The sequence below is a fragment of the Balaenoptera physalus genome (genome assembly GCF_965194825.1).
Source record: "Balaenoptera physalus genome assembly, chromosome: 2".
NCBI classification, from domain to species: domain Eukaryota; kingdom Metazoa; phylum Chordata; class Mammalia; order Artiodactyla; family Balaenopteridae; genus Balaenoptera; species Balaenoptera physalus.
In genome coordinates, this window is record NC_138883.1 from 67416025 (window position 1) to 67440779 (window position 24755).

At 38.3% G+C, this 24755-nt stretch overlaps 1 protein-coding gene and 1 pseudogene across 7 annotated transcripts in view; both read left to right on the plus strand.

Moving 5' to 3' along the window:
* The window catches only part of STRN3 (striatin 3), a 122492-nt gene that overhangs the window by 14266 nt on the left and 83471 nt on the right, over positions 1-24755 (plus strand). The window lies entirely within an intron of this gene.
* Positions 4825-7779, plus strand: LOC309656089 (heparan sulfate 2-O-sulfotransferase 1 pseudogene; annotated as a pseudogene). The gene has a single exon. The product of its transcript is annotated as a heparan sulfate 2-O-sulfotransferase 1 pseudogene (transcript).

Sequence of the window (24755 nt, forward strand, 5' to 3'; positions counted from 1 at the left end):
TGTGGCACATGGGCTCAGTAGTTGTGGCTCGCGGGCTCTAGAGCACAGGCTCAGTAGTTGTGGCACACCAGCTTAGTTGTTCTGCGGCATGTGGGATCGTCCCAGATGGGGGCTCAAACCCATGTCCCCTGCACTGGCAGGCAGATTCTTAACCACTGTGCCACCAGTGAAGCCCTTTACATTACTTTTTTTTTTTTAACTTTTTTTTTTTTAAGTTTTTTTTCCCCGCAGTTGCATTTTTAATTAATTAATTAATTAATTTATTTATTTTTGGCTGTGTTGGGTCTTTGTTTCTGTGCGAGGGCTTTCTCTAGTTGCGGCAAGCGGGGGCCACTCTTCATCGCGGTGCGCGGGCCTCTCACTATCGCGGCCTCTCTTGTTGCGGAGCACAGGCTCCAGACGCGCAGGCTCAGTAGTTGTGGCTCACGGGCTTAGTTGCTCCACGGCATGTGGGATCTTCCCAGACCAGGGCTCGAACCCGCGTCCCCTGCATTGGCAGGCAGATTCTCAACCACTGCGCCACCAGGGAAGCCCTACATTACTTTTTTTTTTTTTTTTTTTAAGATTTTTAGAAATTTCATGTAATGTCTGAAACATTTATATTAACATATTTCCATACATATTTCCATACAAATACAAATATAAGATTTTTAGGAATTTCATGTAATGTCTGAAACCCTACATTACTTTTTAATTCTTAGTTATTGTTAAAGTAATATATGAAAATTAAGCTACAGAAATGTCAAAAATAAAGTAGTGCCTTTTTGGTAATCTTAATCTTCTAGGAACAGCTCTGCATTTTGGGTGTATATCTTTTCAGAACTTTTTCTGTACAGTAGTCTCCCTTTATCTGCAGGGGATACATTCCAGACCCCCCAGTGGATGCCTGAAATCATGGATAGTACCTTACCCTACATATGCTGTGACGGTATATCACACCTCTTACATCTCCATACCATATTTCAGTATAGGTAATAAAGTTAGTTAAATCATTAGCTTTTACGTTATTGTGACCACGTAAATAATATTTTTTTGAGTCAAGTATAATAATTTATGTATAGTATAATTTGTGAGTCAAAAAGTATACTGTGAATACTGTTCCTTTTCTGCACAACTTTTTGTTTTTCTTGGCGTTACTTGCCTCCATTTTTTATTTGTTTAGTTTTCTATGTATCTTGCTGTTTTTCCAAAAGGTGTTAAAAATCTGTCGGGGTTTTCAAACTCTGAAGCACATCACATTATCTGTTGTTAGTTCTGCTTCTTGTATGGAGGGATTGGAGTGGGGAGAACTTGACTTCAGAACTGTCATTCTCCTTGCTCTGATCTAGACTTGTTAAGACTTGTAGAGTTATTATTCTGTAACTTCTGTACTCTTTTAAAAAAGGGAATCCCCTGCACCCCCACCCAACCCCCTTTCTTTTCCCACTGGCTCCCTTTCTGCCTCCTGTCTTGGCTTATTTAGTCCTTCGTTTGGCTGAAATATGTTATCTGGTTGTTTCTTGAGAAAAGTTGCATAGGAGGTAAATTTTAGGAACTTGTATCTTTTTTTAAAAATCTGTATTTTATTTTCACACTTGATTGGTAGTTTGGCTGGAAATAAGTTTCCATCAGCATTTCAAAGACATTTCTCTTGTCTTTGAACTTTCAGTGTTGCTTTTGAAGAGTTTGATGCTGTTCAGTTTTTTTTATATATATATGAACTTATTTATTTTATTTATTTTTAGCTGCATTGGGTCTTCGTTGCTGTGCGTGGGCTTTCTCTAGTTGTGGCAAGCAGGGGCTACTCTTCGTTGTGGTGCACAGGTTTCTCATTGCAGTGGTTTCTCTTGTTGCGCAGCACAAGCTCTAGGCGCCCAGGCTTCAGTAGTTGTGGCACGTGGGCTCTAGAGCACAGGCTCAGTAGTTGTTGGCTGCGGGCTCTAGAGCGCAGGCTCAGTAACTGTGGCACATGGGCTTAGTTGCTCCGCAGCATGTGCTTCTCATTGCAGTGGTTTCTCTTGTTGCCGAGCATGGGCTCTAGGCGCGCAGGCTTCAGTAGTTGTGGCACGTAGGCTCTAGAGCGCAGGCTCAGTAGTTGTGGCACACGGGCTCTAGAGCGCAGGCTCAGTAGCTGTGGCACACGGGCTTAGTTGCTCCGCAGCATATGGGATCTTCCCGGACCAGGGCTCTAACCCACGTCCCCTGCATTGGCAGGCGGATTCTTAACCACTGTGCCACCAGGGAAGCCCGCTGTTCAGTTTCTTGATCCTTTTTTTTTCTTTTTTTGTATGTGATTTGAATTTTTTTCTAGGTATCTTTTGTTTATACTGGTGTTGTTAAATTTTATGAAAATGCGTATCGTATCAGGCATTGAGAGAATTCTTTTTCTCCGTAATCCAGTATTTCTCAATAGAGGGCACTGTGGGCATTTAGGTAGTACCATTTTTGTGTTTGGCTGTATTGTGCTTATGGGGCTTTGAGCACCCTGGCTCCCAGCGCTAAATGCCAGAAAAACCCATTAGTTTTGGGGACTACTAAAAATGTCCCCAGACATTTCCAAACACCCCCTTGGGAGAGGCAGTACTAATCTTTTTTGAGAAGGGTTATTGTCATCCCGAGTCCTTAGGGCACTTTTTTATTCAGTTGATGATGGACCTACTGATTTAAGATTTTTCTTCTGTTTCCTAATTTTCTCTTTTTGGTCTGTTTTCTGAGTTACTTTCTTCGACTATATTTTTCAATCCTGTTATCTTGTATTTGTAAAGGCATTTTCTTATTTGAATTTTTAAAAAGAATGGTATTCTGTTTTTATTTAATATATATATTTTTGTTGTTGAAGTTTTCTTTCCCTTAATTGTCAGTTTTCTTTGAATTTCTTGTTTTTCTTTTGCTTCCCTTCTTTCTTACCTCATGCTGTCCTCACGTATTGGTGACCATTGACTGTTTGTATTTGAAAGTAAAGTACTGTAAGGCTGGATGGTAACTGTGATCCTTTTTGCTGCTTTTCTTAAAACTCATTTTCATTTTCATTTTTTCCAGAATGGCCTTCTTCCTAATATTAGTTTTTAAAAGTCATTGACTGGAATTTTAATCTTTAGCCTTTCTACAGGCTTGTTTTCTTAAATCTTTAACTGTAATTGGTTCTCTCAGTTATTATTCTCTGAGTTCTTGAACAGACTTCTTTCAGTCTCAAATGTCCATCATTGTCATTTTTTCAAATTATATCTATATAGAAATAATTTACTATTCTGTGTTGCATTTTGTTTAGAGCCTACCTGCAGGATAATATTGTCTCTGCTGAAGTTTTTGGATTCTAGTTTTCTTCAAGTCTTGTTAGTTCTTTCCAGAATTTCTTTCTTGTTTCTTATGTCTTCCATTGTGGTCACTTTCTCCCTAGATTCTTATTTCCAGTTTACCAGCCTTACATAAATTTTAGGTCCTTGACTTTTCTTTAGTTATTCCTGTAGCCATACTGTATCTTTCTGGTTTGTAGTGTCCTTTAGTTCTGTGCTGCTGTTTTCACTGTTTTTGGTGTCCTTAAATACTAGTTTTTGTAAACCAGGTTCAGTTTTTTTTTTTAAGTCCCCTTCTCTAAGCCAATGATATGTCAGACCTTTAGCTTCTGTTGTGTTGTCTGGTATAAACAAATATATGGCATCTGGTATAAATTTCTTTTTATTTAAATTCAGTCTCTAAAGAAAAAAGTTTTTTTTCTTTTAAAGTAACAGTATGTCATTTATGCTGCCCTTTAATACATATTAAAATAACTGACTTTTCCCCCCAGTTATTTTATTTTTAATTTTTATTTATTTGGTTGTGCCAGGTCTTAGTCGTGGCTCACAGGCTCCTTAGTTGTGGCTCGCCGGCTTCTTGGTTGTGGCATGTGAACTCTTAGTTGTGGCATGCATGTGGGATCTAGTTCCCTGACCAGGGATTGAACCCGGGCCCCCTGCATTGGGAGCTCAGAGACTTAACCGTTGTGCCACCAGGGAAGTCCTTCCCCCCCCCCCGCCCCCCGCCCCAGTTTTTTATTGTGGTAAAATACACAACAAAACTTACCATCTTAATTATTTTTAAGTATATACTTTAGTGGTATTAAGTACATTCATATTGTGCAACCATCACCACAATCCATCTCCAAAACTCTTTTCATGCTATAAAACTGAAATTCTATACATATTAAACAATAACTATCCCCTGTCCCATTAGTCCCTGGTAAGCATCGTTCTACTTTATGTCTCTGTGAATTTGATTACTCTGGGTACCTCATGTAAGTGAAATAATTCAGTATTTGTCTTTTTGCGACTGGTTTATTTTATTTACCATTATGTCCTCAAAGTTCATCCATGTTGCAGCATGTGTCAAAATTTCCTCCCTTTTTAAGGGTGAATAATATTCCATTATATGCATTACCACCGTTTGCTTACCCGTTTGTCAGCTGATGGACACTTGGGTTGCTTCCACTTTTTAGCTATTGTGAATAATACTGCTAAAACATGGGTGTACAGATATCTCTTCAAGACTGTGCTTTCACTTCTATTGATATAACTGATTTTTACTTGTTAATAAAATTGATATATTTAGGGGCCGAGGGTGGTGCAGCTGCAGCCGCAGCGCTGGCGGAGGAGTGCGCGGCCGCGAGCAAAGGAGGGAGGGAAGGAAGGAAGAGAGGCAGGCGGGCAGGCAGGCGGGCGCGGGGGTCGGGGACTGAGGCGGTAGAGGGAGGCGAGAGCCTGGCAGCCGCTTCGCGCTATTTGCTGCGTGGGATTTTGTGGGGGCTGCCGTGGAGTCGGCCGAGGAGAAGCGGCACCGGCGGCTTTGGTGCTGGCGCCTGGGGGCGGGGGACTGGGGAGGCGAGAAGGGGGGTCGCTGCAGTGGTTCTCTTGCTCTCGCGCTCTCCTTGCCTTTCTCCTGGCTCGGTGGGCTCCTCCCGGCGTCTTCCTGCCTCCTGGGCCCCTATCCCCGCCCTCTGCGGTATGTCTTGATTGCGAGCAGCAGGTTTCATGGGGCTCCTCAGGATGATGATGCCGCCCAAGTTGCAGCTGCTGATGGTGGTGGCCTTCGCAGTGGCGATGCTCTTCTTGGAGAACCAGATCCAGAAACTGGAGGAGTCCCAGTTCAAGCTAGAAAGGGCTATTGCAAGACATGAAGTTCGAGAGATTGAGCAGCAACATACAATGGATAGCCCTTGGCAAGATGCAGCTTTAGATGAGGAAGAGGACATGGTGGTCATTTATAACAGAGTCCCCAAAGCTGCAAGCACCTCTTTTACCAATATTGCTTATGATCTATGTGCAAAGAATAAATACCATGTTCTTCACATCAATACTACCAAAAATAATCCAGTAATGTCACTGCAAGATCAGGTGTGCTTTGTAAAGAATATAACTTCCTGGAAAGAGATGAAACCAGGGTTTTATCATGGGCACATTTCTTATTTGGATTTTGCAAAATTTGGTGTGAAGAAGAAGCCAATTTACATTAATGTCATAAGGGATCCTATTGAGAGGCTAGTTTCTTACTCTCACTTTCTGAGATTTGGAGATGATTATAGACCGGGGTTAAGAAGACAAAAACAAGGGGACAAAAAGACCTTTGATGAATGTGTAGCTGAGGGCGGCTCAGACTGTGCTCCAGAGAAGCTCTGGCTTCAAATCCCATTCTTCTGTGGCCACAGCTCAGAATTTTGGAATGTAGGAAGCAGGTGGGCTATGGATCAAGCCAAATATAACCTAGTTAATGAATAGTTTCTGGTGGGAGTTACTGAAGAGCTTGAAGATTCTATCATGTTATTGGAGGCAACTTCGCCCTGGTTCTTCAGGGGTGCTACAGAACGCTATTGTACAGGAAAGAAATCTCACCTTAGGAAAACCACAGAGAAGAAACTCCCTACTAAACAAACTGTTGCAAAGCTACAGCAGTCTGACATTTGGAAAATGGAGAATGAGTTCTATGAGTTGGCACTAGAGCAGTTCCAATTCATCAGAGCCCATGCTGTACAAAAAAAAGATGGAGACCTCTACATCCTTGCACAGAATTTTTTCTATGAAAAGATTTACCCTGAGTACAAGGTGTGGCAGTTAGATTCTTGAACTACAACTTTGACCCTGTCTTCACCTTAGTTCTCAGCTCCACAACTTGGATTGCTGATGGGTATGTAAGAGAGTTTGTATTGAACCGAGTTAGGATACAGACAGTGATGTCAAGGAAGTAGATTCTGGCTGATATGTCAGTGGTCTAGGAAGTTTAAGTTTCAGCCTTTTTTTTTTTTCCTGGTTAAATTTTGGTGGGAGTTACAACCTCCTGCCTGGACAAAACCTACACATCATCTAAAATAAACACATAGCAGGTCTAATTGAAGGCTAAATACTGAAATACAGTTTCAGAAAAAGTTCTGATACTGTTTTTGATAAAGCATTTTTTTCAACTAACCATGAATGAAGATGAATCCATTTGCTACTTCCACCTTCACCTGGAGGTTTGCATTATACACCACTACTGGATAGTGTTATTAACTGTTTGGCATTGTGTATTTTGTTTTTGTGAATCACGTCCCATGAAATTTTTTGAAATGTTTGATCACGTTTGCTAAGAATGTTTCTGCTGTAGTTGGAACTGCCCTTATTTATGTAGGTCATTTTAATTTTCTTAAAAAAATGATTATTAGTGTTAAAAATCAATTTAAACCATTATTAATACTGTAAAAAGAATCAAAGCAGTATTTCTCTTTCCTGTCTCCCCAATATCTAAGATTGGGGAAACACTTCAAAGAATGTTGACATTGCCTAAAGTTTTGGTTAAGGCTTCCACACATGAATATCAAAAAAATAAGTTTAGTGTTTGTTTCTCAATGGGTTATTTGTAAAGGTGTAAACTGAGGTATTAGTGAGTCCATATTATAACTCCGTTAGTGAGCTGTGGTATGGGTAGGATTTTCCTACTTCTTCTGTACTTTTACTTGTAGACTCTTTTAACTAAGGTGCTTTATAATGTGTTTTAAAGCATTGCATTTACAAAAAAAAGAAGGAAAATGCTATAAATATTGCAAATTTTATGTATTTGGACCAAAAGGTTATAAGTAATTAGACAAAAGTGGTTTTGCACCAGTTTTATTATGTCAAGTAAAACCATCAGACCTACTGTTCTCGTATTTCTCATTTAACTTTACTGTTAAGATATCACTGAAATGAACTTCAATAGCCTTTCAATTTTGATACGTAGTACATTATTCATAATTGGGGGCAGTAGTTATAGTGGAAAGAGTACTGGATGAGAAGTCAGAAAACTTGATTTCTTGTCCTGGCTCTGCCACTTATCAGCTGTGTGATCTTGGGCAAGTCACTTAACCTCTCTCTGCCTCAGTTTCCTCATCCTGATATGAGGATGATAATACCTGCTGTACCTACCTCACAGGGGTGTTGTGAGGATTAAATGAGATGGCATGTGAAAGCACTTTGAAAACTAATGTGCTATATAAATGTAAGGTATTATGGAAACATCTTTAACATATAGTTTCATACCATTCGTTTCTTTAACAAAGAAAAGGTCCACTTAAAAACTGGTTGAAAAAAGTTAATCTTGATATAAATTTGTGTATAATAAATATCTTCTCAGTGGAAAAAAAATTGATACATTTTATAGACTCTTCATCTGGTATGGCACTCTTTTCAAACTCTGAGTTCTACATATTCATTTCTTTTTACTGATCCTTCTAAAGTGTGAGCACTTTTTGTTTTAAGTTATAAGAATGCATGAAATTTTGGTGTACAGTTTTACATAAAATCACGTGACTGCTGATTTAAGGCAACAGTGTCCAATAATACCTATCAGAATTTGATTTAGATACTAATTTCAACAGAAATGTGCAAGGCTAGGTACTCTCTGTAAATCTTCAAAACTACCACCTCCCCCTCTGACTCAGCAGATGTCTTTACCTCTTACTTAACAGAAAATAGCAAACCCATCAGATGGGGAGTTCTTTATATTCCTGCTACTAAATCTACAAATTGTACATGTAGACATATATTGTTTTTCTTGGGCCCCTCTTAAAATGGGAGACATTTCGTATAAGGCTTATCTCTACTGGTTGTTCATTTATTGGGTGTTTATTGAACACTCAGTAGGTGTGTGTGAGGCACTGAGGATAAAGCTATAAACAAAGTAAAACTCCTGTCCTCGTTAAGGTTAAATTCTAGTGGGTCGAGAAAGAAAATTTTGTTTGTCAGATAGGGATAAGTGCTATAGAGGAAAGAGGATAAGTGAAAGAAAAGTTTCTTAGGTAGGGTTAAGTGCTATAGAGGAAAGGGGATAAGTGAAAGAAAAGTTTGTCAGATGAGGATAAGTGCTATAGAGGAAAGTAAGACAAAGAGAAGAGTGATAAGGAGTGGATCTGTGTGTAAGAGATTACTATTTCAAAGGTTCCTTGGGAAAGACATCACTGCTGAGATTAGATACCTCTGTTTCTCCCTTCCTTCTTAACTGCCTTCTTTTGTATTAAACAGATATCTTTTAATGAACCATTTTAACTTCCTTGTTGTTCTTTTACTGTATTTTTTAAAAAGATTTATTATTTTTAAAAATTTTTGGCTGCGTTGGGTCTTACTTGTGGCACATGGGATCTTCGTTGAGGCACGCAGGATCTTTTGTTGTGGTGCGTGGGCTTCTCTCATTGTGGCGTGCGGGTTTTCTCTTCTCTAGTTGTGGCTTGCAGGCTCCAGGGCATGTGGGCTCTGTAGTTGTGGCACACGGGTTCCAGAGCATGTGGGTTCTGTGGTTTGCGGCACTTGGGCTCTAGTTGAGGTGCGCAAGCTCAGTAGTTGTGGCTCATGGGCTTAGTTGCCCCCTGGAATGTGGGATCTTGGTTCCCTGACCAGGGATCCAACCCACATCCCCTGCATTGCAAGGCACATTCTTTACCACTGGACCACCAGGGAAGTCCCCTTTTACTGTGTTTTTCTTGTTGTTATTTTCTTAGTCATGGTTCTGGGGGTCGTCATTACCATTTTATCTAGTTTGAATACCAATTCAATTACAATAGTATATAAAAACTTCTTTCTATAAAGCTCCATTCCCTTCCCCCTCCTTTGTGTTGTTATCCTGCAAGTTACATCTTTATCCATTGTATACTTATCAACCATCTTTCTAATTATTGCTTGATGTTTTTGTGTTTTAAATAAGATAGGAGGGAAAAAAAGAGAAAAACAAATACATGTATACTGTTTTTTATAGTTACCTATGAAGTTACTTATACTGGTGCTCTGTATTTTTCATATGGATTTGAATTACTGTTTAGTGTTATTTCATTTCAGCTGAAGTGCTCCTCTTAGTATTTCTTTTAGGACAAGTCTACTAGTAACAGCTTATTCAGTTTTGTTGATCAGGAATGTCTCCTGCAATTCTGAAGGATAGTCTTGTTGGATATGGAATTACTGGTTGATGGTCTTTTTTTTTTCCACACCACTTTGAACACATCATCCCGTTGCCTCCATGGTTTCTGATGAGAAATCAGCTGTTGATCTTGAAAGGATCCTTTGTGATGAGTCGCTTTTTTCTCTTTTTCGTTGGCTTTCAACAGTTAATGTGTGTCGGTGTGGATGCCTTTGAGTTTATCCTCCTGAAGTTTTTTGAGCCTCTTGGATGTGTAGATTAATGTGTTTTTCAAATTTAGGAAATTTTTGGCCTTAATTTCTTCAAATATTCTATCCTTTTCTCTGTCTCCTCTTCATTATGTGTATGTTGGTGTGCTTAATGGTGTCCCACAGATTTCTGAGTCTCTGATCATTTTTTTTTTTCATTCTTTATTCTGCCTGTTCCTGAGACTGGCTGACCTCAGTTGACCTATTTTCAAGTTTGCTGATTCTTTCTTCTGCCTGCTCGTATCTACTATTGAGCCCCTCTATTGAATTTTTTATTTTATTACTATATTATTCAAATCTATAATTTGTATTTGATCTTTTTTAGAAAATAATGTTTGTCTATTGAGATTGTCAATTTGGGTGAGACATTGTTCTCATATCCTGCTTTAGTTGTTTTAACAAACTTAAATTAACTGATTTAAAGTCTTGGTCTAGTAAGTTCAATGTCTGGGCTTCCTCAGGGATATTGCCGCATGAGCCCACCACGTGTGTGTGTGTGTGTGTGTGTGTGCGTGTGTGTGTGTGTGTGTTTAGACTGTACTTTCTTTTTCTTTGCATGCTTTTAATTTTTTGCCAACTGGACATTTTTAAATACTGTAGCAACTGTACAGATCGGATTCTCTCCTCTCCCCAAGATTGATTGATTATCTATTTATTTATTTATGTGACTTTTTTGGTACTAATACTATAAACTCTATTTTTCTGTTGTTTCATGTGGTCACTAAAGTCTCTGCTCAGTTAGCTTAGTGGTTAAAGTAATGAATAGACATAGGTTTCCTTGGATGCCTGAAACATGTAAATCTTCCAGTCTTTGCTAAGGGGCTCTATGTGTATGTTGAGACATGCCTTCAACACTCAGCTAGGCAATTTACAACTCTGTCTTAGCTTTCTTTTCTTGCTTGTGCAGAGCCTAAAGGTTAGCCAGAGGTGAGAGTTTAGGGCTTTCTCTGGCCTTTCCTGAGAATGTACACAGGTTACGTGTGAGTGTGGATTCCCAGGAATATGTTGGAGCTTTCCAAAGCCCCCATGGACATATCATTCCCCAGCTTTTCTTTTTAAGCTTTTTGATTATGCTATTGTTTGACAGTTGCCTCTGACTGTTTTTGACCAGAAAGAAGGCTGTTTGCTCTGGATGAGCTCAGAGTCAGGCCACATAAAGGCAACTTTGGTAGTAGTAGAGTCTTCCAAGGAACCACCAGACATGTCAAATAATGACAGTTCTCTGGGAGTGGGACTTTTAAGAAGATCCAGTCCTGTTCTGCCCCCCCAGTGGCTGTTGACATTCACTATGACTGCAGGCTGTTGGTTTTCACAGAATGAGGAAGGGGTAGAATGGAAATAGGGTAAATTAAACACCACAAAGCTTGCTGTTCTTACCAAGATTCAGCCATTATTTGGTGAATAAACATTCCCCAGATTGCTTCAATTCTTTGTAATTTTCAGAGTTCTGAAAAAGTTGATTCTCCCAGCTTTTGCGAGTGTTCTCATTGCTTTTATGAAGGAGAGAATTTCAGAGGTCTTTACTTGGTAATTCTTGCCGATGAGAATAACAGTTGCACTTAATAAGGATGTGTGGATTCCTTCTCCAAGCTCAGAGGACTCAAGGAGCCTGGGGTTTGAGAATTTTCAGGTTAATCAACCCATCTCTCTATCCCATTTTTTCAGGGTTCCAGTGTGTTCTCTTTTCCTATGCAGGCCTTAACCTTGGCATAGCAGACTTATCCAGATTGAGACTTTAACTTTCTTTGGAGCCCTACCACTCTTACAATTAAGTCTTGGCCCTTAGCCTTTTGTGGCCTCCTGCTTTTAAAGATTTTATGCTACCAAAGAAACTTCTGGCTTTTTCACATTTAGTTTTTAATTCCCTATCACTCATTTTAACCTTTTGTTATATTTTTCCGAAGAGTCAGTTGCCTTTAGCAACAGCAACCCAGTTTCATGGTCTTTATAATTACTGTTTTCCTTATATTTCTCAAATATCTGATACACTGCACCTTTTAAGTGCAGGGTTCGGCAAACTATGGCTTGCTGGCCAAACCCACTCTTGGGTCTGCCTGTTTTTGTCATGCCCTATTTTTAAAGAGTTGTAAAACAAAAACAACAAAGCAGAATATGAAATACTATCTGGTCCTGTAAAAAAAAAAAAAGTTTGCCAACACCTGCATTCTCTTCCACTGGATAACTACCCAGTTTACCAACAATGGAACTTTTAGCCATTGCACTGCCAGTTTGTGCTCGTTTTCTGTTCTATCATCACCAGTGATAGTGTCCTTTGCCAGCTGGGTGGCTACGTGGATGGTGATCCAACTCCAAAACTTCACTTTAGAGCTTATTTTCTTGGACCATTCTCAACACCAGTGGCTGCAAGTTGGGTCCCTGGGTAGGCTGACTATGATTAACATGCAGAAATGTTCTTAGGATCAACATCTGTAGAAGGAATGGAAAGGAAGCAGAAGGAGTAAATTGGGCTGTAATTGTATTATCAACAAAAGCCACTGTTGCCCCCTTGAGAAACTCTGAAGCTGGGATAACCTGTGGAGTTGTCCAAAATTGTGACAGGGTGCTGGGCCCTTATACGCCTGTTTTGATCAGTCCCTCCATGAAGGCTGCTAGGGCATGCAGCTGTCTTTAGCTGAGGCAATTCCTGAAAAGGCCTGACAGGTGAAGGCTGTTTGACAGCAGCTGGACAATAAATCCTTCATTTCTGAAGGGAGGTCTGGATAGCACATCAGTGTCTGCTACATAGCTTTATGTGAGTTCTTCTAATTATAATTTTCTTCTAAAGTTTTTTTAAATTGTAACTTTAATGAATAAGTTTTTTCTCATGAGAAAGCTGTAAAATAGAATTCTTTTAAGAACTATATACATTTTTACTCATAATAAGATAGACAATTTTTTCCTAAGGCATTTTTGAAAAACTGAGCTATTTTAGTTTTGATTTGTGTCATTTTAATATCAGAAGTGTCATCATAGAATTCTGAAATGCTAATCTTAGTGGTTGAAATTTACAACTAGCAGATCTTAAGACATCTAATTCAGCCCTCTCATTTGACAAATGAGTAAGCTGAGAATGAGTGAGCTAAGGGGTTATAAAGCTAGTTAGTGACAAGTAAGGCTTAGAATGTAGGTCTCCAAACTCCCAACTAGTATCCTTTTATCAGTATTCCTTATCTTAGTTTCTTATAATAATTTCTAAGAAAAGAGTATTAGGGTTCTGAAACTGAGCAAGAGTTTTTTATGGCCTTTAAAGTCATTTTGTTGCTCCTGGGAACCATGGTAAACAGTATGCAAATGCTTCAGTGATGACAACAGCAGTAATAATAAAGCCAACTTTTGGAGTATATCATTTTCATCAGTCCTGAAATCATTTCGGACAGATGAATCTGATTTATTTTTAACCTTTCTGGAAGATGATTCCACAGTTATCTTTGGAAACTTCTTCCTGATGACTATGGGTTATCAGATAATGGAAACTCTTCACTATTTGCTGGCAGGATCATACAGTGAACATATGATTATCAAATGAGGTCTGAAAGTGCTCTACAATTTTAAAATTTAGTATTTTATTTTCAATGGTAGATTATCTTAAACGTGTTCTGGATCACCTGAGTCATAATTGAATACTTTCACTTGACGCTGGGGTTAGAATATGTGTTAGTTTTTGGTGGTGCCAAGTGTTACTGTTTTGATTGTTAGGGACTAATATTAAGGAAAAGAATAGAAGTACTAGTCTTAATGAATAAGATGCTTTGGAGTTAAGTGAAGACCAAGTACTTTTTTAGCATCAGGAATTAATGTTTCATAACAATGTGAAACTGAGAAAAATTTACCTGCCTTATTACCATTTAGTAGAACAGGCATTCCAATCTTAAAGGAAGCTTATGGTGGTTCAGTTAGTGCCATTTTTGTGTTGTGAGCAGAGATTTATTCAGCAAAACCATGCCATTTATTTTTTTAAGTGTTTGTGTTAAATTGAATTTTATTTGTAAGTTTTGTGTTTGGTTTTTGGTTTATCTGATTTTTCTGTATTTATGTAAGATCTGTATGCATAAAGAGTTTACTTAAAGGTTTATGTTTATCAACTATACTGTGATAAAAATTAATTTTTAAAAAAGGTTTATGTTTGCATAGGTTTAAATAACGTTAGGATTACAACTTTTGTAAATAACTGGAAACTGCAGGAACGTTTCTCCTTTTTAAGGGGTCTGTATATTACTGAAGTTTGAGAATGTCTTTCTTCAGAGTTCTAAGTTGATGTTGGGTTACCTAAAAGTACATACTTAAACTTTATGAAAGTTTTAATGAATGTGCAGTCATATTAATATATGTGTGTGTGTAGGCAAGGAAGGAGGAAAGGGGAGATTTTCTTGTGTAGAAGAAAAATATTATAAATTATCATAATAGGAATTAGGTTTCTTCTGAATAAAGGGTTTGATGCCATTGACTCCTGGGAGGAAGTTATGATCATTTCAGTCTTCAAAGATTCACTCTACTTCTCATGCTATATTGAATTTTTTGAATGTTCTAACTCTTGAAAAAAATTCTGTAGTGAATCTTGTAATGAAAAACCTACTAATTTGTTTTGTAAGTTGAAATTTTGGCAGATTGCTATTTAGTAGAGTTTAAGTATTTATGATGGACTAATGATCTGCCTGGTAAGATACTCGATAAATCTAATTGTAGATAAATACCTGTTTTGGGGTCAGGCACAACTTGTAGTTTACTCACATTATTATATAATAAGGGAATATAAATGTGTATGAAAATAATTGTGATGAATTCAGCTGAGTATAGAAGTTTTATTGAGTGAGTACTTACTCTTGAGATATTTCACTAATTTTAATTTATAATCTTAATAAGATATCGTTTGTCACCACCATTTTCCTTCTAATTTTCATCTATATGTATGTCATTAAACTTTCCACAAGCCTTTTTTTTCTTTCCTTCCTTCCTCACCCCTCCACCCGCCTCCCCCCCCCCCCCCCCCCCGGTTTCTTCCTGGCCTGCTAGTTGCCACACACTGTTCTAAATGCTTGGGATATAACCATGAACTAAACAATCAAATATTCCTGCTCTCATGAAACAGATTCTTGTGGGGTTTGAGGGTGGGAGGAAACAAGCAGTAACATGTAAATAAATTATTGAGAAACTGTATGAATAGATAAATAAGAAATTTTTGTTAGAAAGTGATTGTGTTGTGGTAAGAGAAAAAAGTAGAGGAGGGTTAGGGCAATTAAGAGTATATGGGGAGGGCTTCCCTGGTGGTGCAGTGGTTAAGGATCCTCCTGCCAATGCAAGGAACACGGGTTCGAGCCCTGGTCCGGGAAGATCCCACAAGCCGCGGAGCAACTAAGCCCGTGCACCACAACTACTGAAGCCCACGCACCTGGAGCCCGTGCTCCAGAGCAAGAGAAGCCACCGCAATGAGAAGCCTATGCACCGCAACGAAGAATAGCCCCCACTCACTGCAACTAGAGAAAAGCCCACGCGCAGCAATGAAGACCCAATGCAGCCAAAAATAAATAAATTTATTTTTTAAACAAGAGTATATGGAGATGTGAAACAGTTTGTAATTTTTAAAAGGATAGTTAGGATAGGTCTCACTGAGAAGAGGACATTTGAGCTAAGTTTTGGTAATGGAGTTATTTGTGTGAAGGAAGAACTCACTGGCATTGCTGTTAGTGGAAAAGGCCCCAAGGCAAATAGGTGCATGCTTGATGGGTTCAGAAACTAGCAAGATGACCCATGTGGTTAAGGTGGAGTGAAGTCCAGGGGTGAAGAGTGGTGGGAAAGGATACCTGAGATGTAAAAAGGACCAGACAATTAGGACTTTGTTGGCCATCATAAGGACTTAGGCTTTTATTCTGGGTAAGATGGGTAGCCATTGCAGAGTTTTGAGCAGAAGTGATGTGTCTGGCTTTTTTGGGGGAGGAGTGCACTGGCTGCTGAGTTGAGAATAAGGTGTGTGTGTGTGTGTGTGTGTGTGTGTGTGTGTGTGTGTGTGTGTACGTACGCATGTATAGCCCATGCTTACACAAGTGCATTGCACTTAGACAACTATATATTATGCAGAGTGTAAATATAAGGTCTATATTTCTTTAGCCAGGGATCAAAAGTTGGATTTTAATACTCATTTAACTAGTAACAGGGCTGTTCAAAACCTGAAATCCAGCAGGAGGACAAATTGTGTGGAAGAAAAAAATTATGCATATTTTTATCAGTGTGAGAAGAGAGAAGATTAATGAATGTTTAGAGGGAATGTTAAAATTGATAGCAACATTCTTTTTTTTTTGTTTTTTGGCCATGCTGCGGCTTACAGGATCTTAATTCTCGGAAAGGGATTGAACCCAGGCCACTGCAGTGAAAGCGCCGAGTCCTAACCACTGGACGGCCATGGAATTTTCAGTAGCAGCATTCTTGATTTTAAAATATTTTTCTTTTAATTGGGAGACTATAGAAAAGCCTAGAAAACAAAACGAAAATTGCTTATCTCACCACCCAGAGATAACCATTATTAATATTTTGGCATTCGGGTAACTATGTGTGAGTGATATTTTTAATGTATTTTTGCCTGAACTTGTAAATTGAAGTATAATATCCATTTAGTGAAGTACTCCAATTTTAAATATACAACTTGATGAATTTTTACAGATTATACACCAATGTAAATACCACTCAAATCAAGATAATATTGCCAGTGCCCTATATGTGTCTACCTCGTTTTCACTTAGTCTCCCCCGCCAACCATTAGAAGTAACTACTATTCTGACTTCTACATCACAGATTATTTCGTCTGTTTTTACATTTTAACACTAATTTTACACTAAATGTCTAGATTTTTTTTTCCACTCAACATTGTATTTTCGCTTTTTTTTAAGCAATGGTTTTATTTTTATTTTTACTTATATTTTTTTAAGTTTTGAGTTTTATTTTATTTTTTTATACAGCAGGTTCTTATTAGTTATCTGTTTTTATACATATTAGTGTATATATGTCAATCCCAATTTCCCAATTCATCCCACCCCCACCCCCCCAACACCCCACCACTTTCCCCCCTTGGTGTCCGTACGTTTGTTCTTGACATCCGTATCTCTATTTCTACCCTGCAAACCAGTTCATCTGTACCATTTTTCTAGATTCTACATATATGCGTTAATATATATTTGTTTTTCTCTTTCTGACTTCTCTCTGTATGGCAGTCTCTAGATCCACCCACGTATCTACAAATGATCCAATTTCATTCCTTTTCATGGCTGAGTAATATTCCATTCTGTATATGTACCACAACTTCTTTATCCATTCATCTGTCGATGGGCATTTAGGTTGCTTCCATGACCTGGCTATTGTAAATAGTGCTGCAATGAACATTCGGGTGCATGTGTCTTTTTGAATTACGGTTTTCTCTGGGTATATGCCCAGTAGTGGGATTGCTGGGTCATATGGTAATTCTATTTTTAGTTTTTTAAGGAACCTCCATACTGTTCTCCATACTGGCTGTATCAATTTACATTCCCACCAACAGTGCAAGAGGGTTCCCTTTTCTCCACACCCTCTCCAGCATTTGTTGTTTGTAGATTTTCTGATGATGCCCATTCTAACAGGAGTGAGGTGATACCTCATTGTCGTTTTGATTTGCATTTCTCTAATAATTAGTGATGTTGAGCATCTTTTCATTTGCTTCGTGGCCATCTGTATGTCTTCTTTGGAGAAATGTCTGTTTAGATCTTCTGCCCATTTTTGGATTGGGTTGTTTTTTTTTTTAATATGGAGCTGCATAAGCTGTTTATATATTTTGGAGATTAATCCTTTGTCCGTTGATTCATTTGCAAATATTTTTTCCCATTCTGAGGGTTGTCTTTTCGTCTTGTTTGTAGTTTCCTTTGCTGTGCAAAATCTTTTAAGTTTCATTAGATCCCATTTGTTTATTTTTGTTTTTATTTCTATTAAGCTAGGAGGTGGATCAAAAAAGATCTTGCTGTGATTATGTCAAAGAGTGTTCTTCCTATGTTTTCCTGTAAGAGTTTTATAGTGTCCGGTCTTACATTCAGGTCTCTAATCCATTTTGAGTTTATTTTTGTGTATGGTGTTAGGGAGTGTTCTAATTTCATTCTTTTACATGTAGCTGTCTAGTTTTCCCAGCACCGCTTATTGAAGAGACTGCCTTTTCTCCATTGTATATCCCTGCCTCCTTTATCATAGATTAGTTGACCATAGGTGTGTGGGTTTATCTTATCTTTGGGCTTTCTATCCTGTTCCATTGATCTATATTTCTGTTTTTGTGCCAGTACCATATTGTCTTGATTACTGTAGCTTTGTAGTGTAGTCTGAAGTCAGGGAGTCTGATTTCTCCAGCTTCATTTTTTTCGCTCAAGACTGCTTTGTCTATTTGGGGTCTTCTGTGTCTCCATACAAATTTTAAGATTTTTTGTTCTAGTTCTGTAAAAAATGCCACTGATAATTTGATAGGGATTGCACTGAATCTGTAGATTGCTTTGGGTAGTATAGTCATTCTCACAGTATTGATTCTTCCAATCCAAGAACATGGTATATTTCTCCATCTGTTGGTATCATCTTTAATTTTTTTCATCAGTGTCTTATAGTTTTCTGCATACAGGTCTTTTGTCTCCCTAGGTAGGTTTATTCCTAGGTATTTTATTCTTTTTGTTGCAATGGTAAATGGGAGTGTTTCCATAATTTCTCTTTCAGATTCTTCATCATTAGTGTATAGGAATGCAAGAGATTTCTGTGCATTCATTTTGTATCCTGCAACTTTACCATATTCATTGATTAGCTCTAGCAGTTTTCTGGTGGCAGTTTTAGGATTCTCTATGTATAGTATCATGTCATCCGCAAGCAGTGACAGTTTTACTTTTTCTTTTCCAATTTGTATTCCTTTTATTTCTTTTTCTTCTCTGATTGCCGTGGCTAGGACTTCCAGAACTATGTTGAATAATAGTGGTGAGAGTGGACATCCTTGTCTCATTCCTGATCTTAGAGGAAATGCTTTCAGTTTTTCACCATTGAGAATGATGTTTGCTGTGGGTTTGTCATATATGGCCTTTATTATGTTGAGGTAGGTTCCCTCTATGCCCACTTTCTGCAGAGTTTTTATCATAAATGGGTGTTGAATTTTGTCAAAAGCTTTTTCTGCATCTATTGAGATGATCATATGGTTTTTATTGTTCAATTTGTTAATATGGTGTATCACATTGATTGATTTGCGTATGTTGAAGAATCCTTGCATCCCTGGGATAAATCCCACTTGATCGTGGTGTATGATCCTTTTAATGTGTTGTTGGATTCTGTTTGCTAGTATTTTGTTGAGGATTTTTGCATCTATATTCATCAGTGATATTGGTCTGTAATTTTCTTTTTTTGTAGTGTCTTTGTCTGGTTTTGGTATCAGGGTGATGGTGGCCTCATAGAACGAGTTTGGGAGTGTTCCTTCCTCTGCAATTTTCTGGAAGAGTTTGAGAAGGATAGGTGTTAGCGCTTCTCTAAATGTTTGATAGAATTCACCTGTGAAGCCATCTGGTCCTGGACTTTTGTTTGTTGGAAGATTTTTAATCACAGTTTCAATTTCATTACTTGTGATTGGTCTGTTCATATTTTCTGTTTCTTCCTGGTTCAGTCTTGGAAGGTTATACCTTTCTAAGAATTTGTCCATTTCTTCCAGGTTGTCCATTTTATTGGCATAAAGTTGCTTATAGTAGTCTCTTAGGATGTTTTGTATTTCTGCGGTGTCTGTTGTAACTTCTCCTTTTTCATTTCTGATTTTATTGATTTGAGTCCTCTCCCTCTTTTTCTTGATGAGTCTGGCTAAGGGCTTATCAATTTTGTTTATCTTCTCAAAGAACCAACTTTTAGTTTTATTGATCTTTGCTATTGTTTTCTTTGTTTCTATTTCATTTATTTCTGCTCTGATCTTTATGATTTCTTTCCTTCAGCTAACTTTGGGTTTTGTTTGTTCTTCTTTCTCTAGTTTCTTTAGGTGTAAGTTTAGATTGTTTACTTGAGATTTTTCTTGTTTCTTTAGGTAGGCTTGTATAGCTATAAACTTCCCTCTTAGAACTGCTTTCGCTGCATCCCATAGGCTTTGGGTCGTCGTGTTTTCATTGTCATTTGTCTCTAGGTATTTTTTGATTTCCTCTTTGATTTCTTCAGTGATCTCTTGGTTATTTAGTAACGTATTGTTTAGCCTCCATGTGTTTGTCTTTTTTACGTTTTTTTCCCTGTAATTCATTTCTAATCTCATAGCATTGTGGTCAGAAAAGATGCTTGATATGATTTCAATTTTCTTAAATTTACTGAGGCTTGATTTGTGACCCAAGATGTGATCTATCCTGGAGAATGTTCCGTGCGCACTTGAGAACGTGTAATCTGCTGTTTTTGGATGGAATGTCCCACAAATATCAATTAAATCTATCTGGTCTATTGTGTCATTTAAAGCTTCTGTTTCCTTATTTATTTTCATTTTGGATGATCTGTCCATTGGTGTAAGTGAGGTGTTAAAGTCCCCCACTATGATTGTGTTACTGTCAATTTCCTCTTTTATAGCTGTTAGCAGTTGCCTTATGTATTGAGGTGCTCCTATGTTGTGTGCATATGTATTTATAATTGTTATATCTTCTTCTTGGATTGATCCCTTGATCATTATGTAGTGTCCTTCCTTGTCTCTTGTAACATTCTTTATTTTAAAGTCTATTTTATCTGATACGAGTATAGCTACTCCAGCTTTCTTTTGATTTCCATTTGCATGGAATATCTTTTTCCATCCCCTCACTTTCAGTCTGTATGTGTCCCTAGGTCTAAAGTGGGTCTCTTGTAGACAGCATATATATGGGTCTTGTTTTTGTATCCATTCAGCCAGTCTATGTCTTTTGGTTGGGGCATTTAATCCATTCACGTTTAAGGTAATTATCGATATGTATGTTCCTATGACCATTTTCTTAGTTGTTTTGGGTTTGTTTTTGTAGGTCCTTTTCTTCTCTTGTGTTTCCCACTTAGAGAAGTTCCTTTAGCATTTGTTGTAGAGCTGGTTTGGTGGTGCTGAATTCTCTTAGCTTTTTCTTGTCTCTAAAGCTTTTGATTTCTCCATCAAATCTAAATGAGATCCTTGCCGGGTAGAGTAATCTTGGTTGTAGGTTCTTCCCTTTCATCACTTTAAGTATATCATGCCACTCCCTTCTGGCTTGCAGAGTTTCTGCTGAGAAATCAGCTGTTAACCTTATGGGAGTTCCCTTGTATGTTATTTGTCGTTTTTCCCTTGCTGCTTTCAATAATTTTTCTTTGTCTTTAATTTTTGCCACTTTGATTACTATGTGTCTCGGCGTGTTTCTCCTTGGGTTTATCCTGTATGGGACTCTCTGCGCTTCCTGGACTTGGGTGGCTATTTCCTTTCCCATGTTAGGGAAGTTTTTGACTATAATCTCTTCAAATATTTTCTCTGGTCCTTTCTCTCTCTCTTCTCCTTCTGGGACCCCTATAATGCGAATGTTGTTGCGTTTAATGTTGTCCCAGAGGTCTCTTAGGCTGTCTTCATTTCTTTTCATTCTTTTTTCTTTAGTCTGTTCTGCAGCAGTGAATTCCACCATTCTGTCTTCCAGGTCACTTATCCGTTCTTCTGCCTCAGTTATTCTGCTATTGATTCCTTCTAGTGTAGTTTTCATTTCAGTTATTGTATTGGTCATCTCTGTTTGTTTGTTCTTTAATTCTTCTAGGTCTTTGTTAATCATTTCTTGCAACTTCTCGATCTTTGCCTCCATTCTTTTTCCGAGGTCCTGGATCATCTTCACTATCATTCTGAATTCTTTTTCTGGAAGGTTGCCTATCTCCACTTCATTTAGTTGTTTTTCTGGGGTTTTATCTTGTTCCTTCCTGTGGTACATAGCCCTCTGCCTTTTCATCTTGTCCATTCTTTTGTGAATGTGGTTTTTGTTCCACAGGCTGCAGGATTGTAGTTCTTTTTGCTTCTGCTGTCTGCCTTCTGGTGGATGAGGCTATCTAAGAGGCTTGTGTAAGTTTTCTGATGGGAGGGACTGGTGGTTGGTAGAGCTGACTGTTGCTCTGGTGGGTAGAGCTCAGTAAAACTTTAATCCACTTGACTGTTGATGGGTGGGGCTGGGTTCCCTCCCTGTTGGTTGTTTCGCCTGAGGCAACCCAACACTGGAGCCTACCTGGGCTCTTTGGTGGGGCTAATGGCAGACTCTGGGAGGGCTCACGCCAAGGAGTACTTCCCAGAACTTCTGCTGCCAGTGTCCTTGTCCCTACGGTGAGCCACAGCCACCCCCTGCCTCTGCAGGAGACCCTCCAGCACTAGCAGGTAGGTGTGGTTCAATCTCTCCTGGGTCCCGATGCGCACACTATTTTGTGTGTGCCCTCCAGGAGTGGAGTCTCTGTTTTCCCCAGTCCTGCCAAAGTCCTGCAATCAAATCCCACTAGCCTTCAAAGTCTGATTCTCTAGGAATTCCTCTTCCAGTTGCGGGACCCACAGGTTGGGAAGCCTGATGTCGTGCTCAGAACCTTCACTCCAGTGTGTGGACTTCTGTGGTATAATTGTTTTCCGGTTTGTGAGTCACCCGCCGGTTATGGGATGTGATTTTATTGTGATTGCCCCCCTCCTACCGTCTCATTGTGGCTTCTCCTTTGTCTTTGGATGTAGGGTATCTTTTTTGATGAGTTCTAGTGTTTTCCTGTTGATGATTGTTCAGCAGTTAGTTGTGATTCCCCTGCTCTCGCAAGAGGGAGTGAGTGCATGTCCTTCTACTTTGCCACCTTGAACCAATGTCAACATTGTATTTTCCATTCCTGTGTTCCTTTTTTCACTTAAAAACAATTTTCCATGGTATTAAGATTCCCCACCCTTAAGAGACATAACCAAATGCAGCATGTGGACCTGATTTGACCAAAAAAACCTATAAAAACATGTGTATATATTTTTTTGAGGTATAGTTGATTTACAATGTTGTTAATGTCAGGTTACAGCAAAAAGATTGTTTTAAATCTATATACACACACACATACATGTATATTCTTTTTCAGATTCTTTTCCATTATAGGTTATTACAAGACATTGAATATAGTTCCCTGTGCTATGCGGTGGGTCCTTGTTGTTTATTTGTTTTATATATAGTAGTGTGTATCTGTTAATCCCAAGCTCCTAATTTATACCCCCCCTTCCCCTTTGATAACCATAAGTTTGTTTTTCATGTCTGTGAGTCTGTTTCCGTTTTGTAAATAAGTTCATTTGTATCATTTTTTAGATTGCACATATAAGTGATATCATATAATATGTCTTTCTCTAACTTCACTTAGTATGATATTCTCTAGGTTCATCTATGTTGCTACAAATAGAATATATACGTATATGTGTACACACACACACACACACACACACACACACACACACACACACCCCACATCTTCTTAAACCAGTTTTCTGGTGATGAGCACTTGGTTATTGTTAATAATGCTGCTGTAAACATTGGGGTGCATGTATCAGAGTTTTCGTCTTTTCCAGGTATATTACCGGGAGTGGGATTGCTGGATCATATGGTAACTCTTTTTAGTTTTTAAGGAACCTCCATACTGTTCTCCATAGTGGCTGCACCAATTTACATTCCCACCAACAGTGTATGAGGGTTCCTTTTTCTCCACATCCTCTCCAGCGTTTATTATCTGTAGACTTTTTTTTTATTTTAAAAATATTTCACTGCTAAAAAATGCTAACCATCATCTGAGCCTTCAACAGTGGTAGTAGTAACATCAAAGATCATTGATTACAGATCACCACAAATATAATAAAAATATTATTTAATTTTGTTAGGTGTGGTAATGGCATTTTTTCCATGTAAACTAAATATTCTTATTTGTTAGCAACATATAGTGAAGTATTTCTGGGTGAAATAAGGTATCTGAGAATTGCTTTAAAACATGCCAGTGGGGTCACGGACATAGAAAACAAACTTGTGGTTACCAAAGGGGAAAGGTGGAGGGCAAAGGGATAACTTGGGAATTTGGGATTAAGGTATACACACACACACACACACACACACACACACACACACACACACACGCATATGTATGTATATATATAATATAAATATATATATAAAATAAACAATAAGGGCCAACTGTGTAGCACAGGGAACTCTGTTCAGTATCTTCTTATAACCTATAATGGAAAAGGATCTGAAAAGTGTATGAATATATATATGCATATATATATACACACATAAGTAAAGTGAATCACTTGGCTGTATACCTGAAACATTGTAAATCAACTATACTTCAGGTGAGGAGGTGAAACAAGACGATCATGCATTGATACTCTTTGGAAAGGTAGGTATTGGATACAAGCAACGTGTGTGTGTGTGTGTGTGTGTGTGTGTGTGTGTGTGTGTGTGTGTGAATTAGAAGCCTATAACATAAAATTTATCATTTTTCTAAGTATACGGTTCAGTGGTGTTAAGTGTATTCACATTGTTGTTGAGCCAATCTCCAGAACTGTTTCATGTTGTAAAACTGAAACTCTGTACCCATTAAACAACAACCCAGTTACCCTTCCTTAAGCCCCTGGCCACCACTATTCTACTTTCTTTTTCTGTGAATTTGACTACTCTAGATACCTCCTGTAGGTGGAATCATGCATTACTTGTCTCTTTGTGACTGGCTTATTTCATATAGTATAATGTCCTCAAGGTATATCCAAGCATCAGAATTTCCTTCCTTTTTAAAGATGAATAATATTCCATTGTATTTATATCCCACAGTTTGTTTATCCATCCGTCTGTAATGGACACTTGGGTTGCTTCCCCTCTTTGGCTATTGTGAACAGTGCTGCTATGAATATGGGTGCATGAATCTCTCTATGAGAACCTTCTTTTAATTCTTTTGGATGTATACCTAGAAGTGAAATTGCTGGATCATGATAATTCTGTTTTTAATTCTTTAAGGAACTGGTGTACTGTTTCCCACACCTGCACCCTTTTACAGTCCCACCAACAGTACACAAGGGTTTCAGTTTCTCTGTGTCATTGTCACCACTTGTTATTTTCTGTTTTTTTTTATAGCCATCATCCTAATGTATGTGAGGTGATATCTCACTGTGGTTTTGATTTCCATTTCCTTAGTGATTAGTGG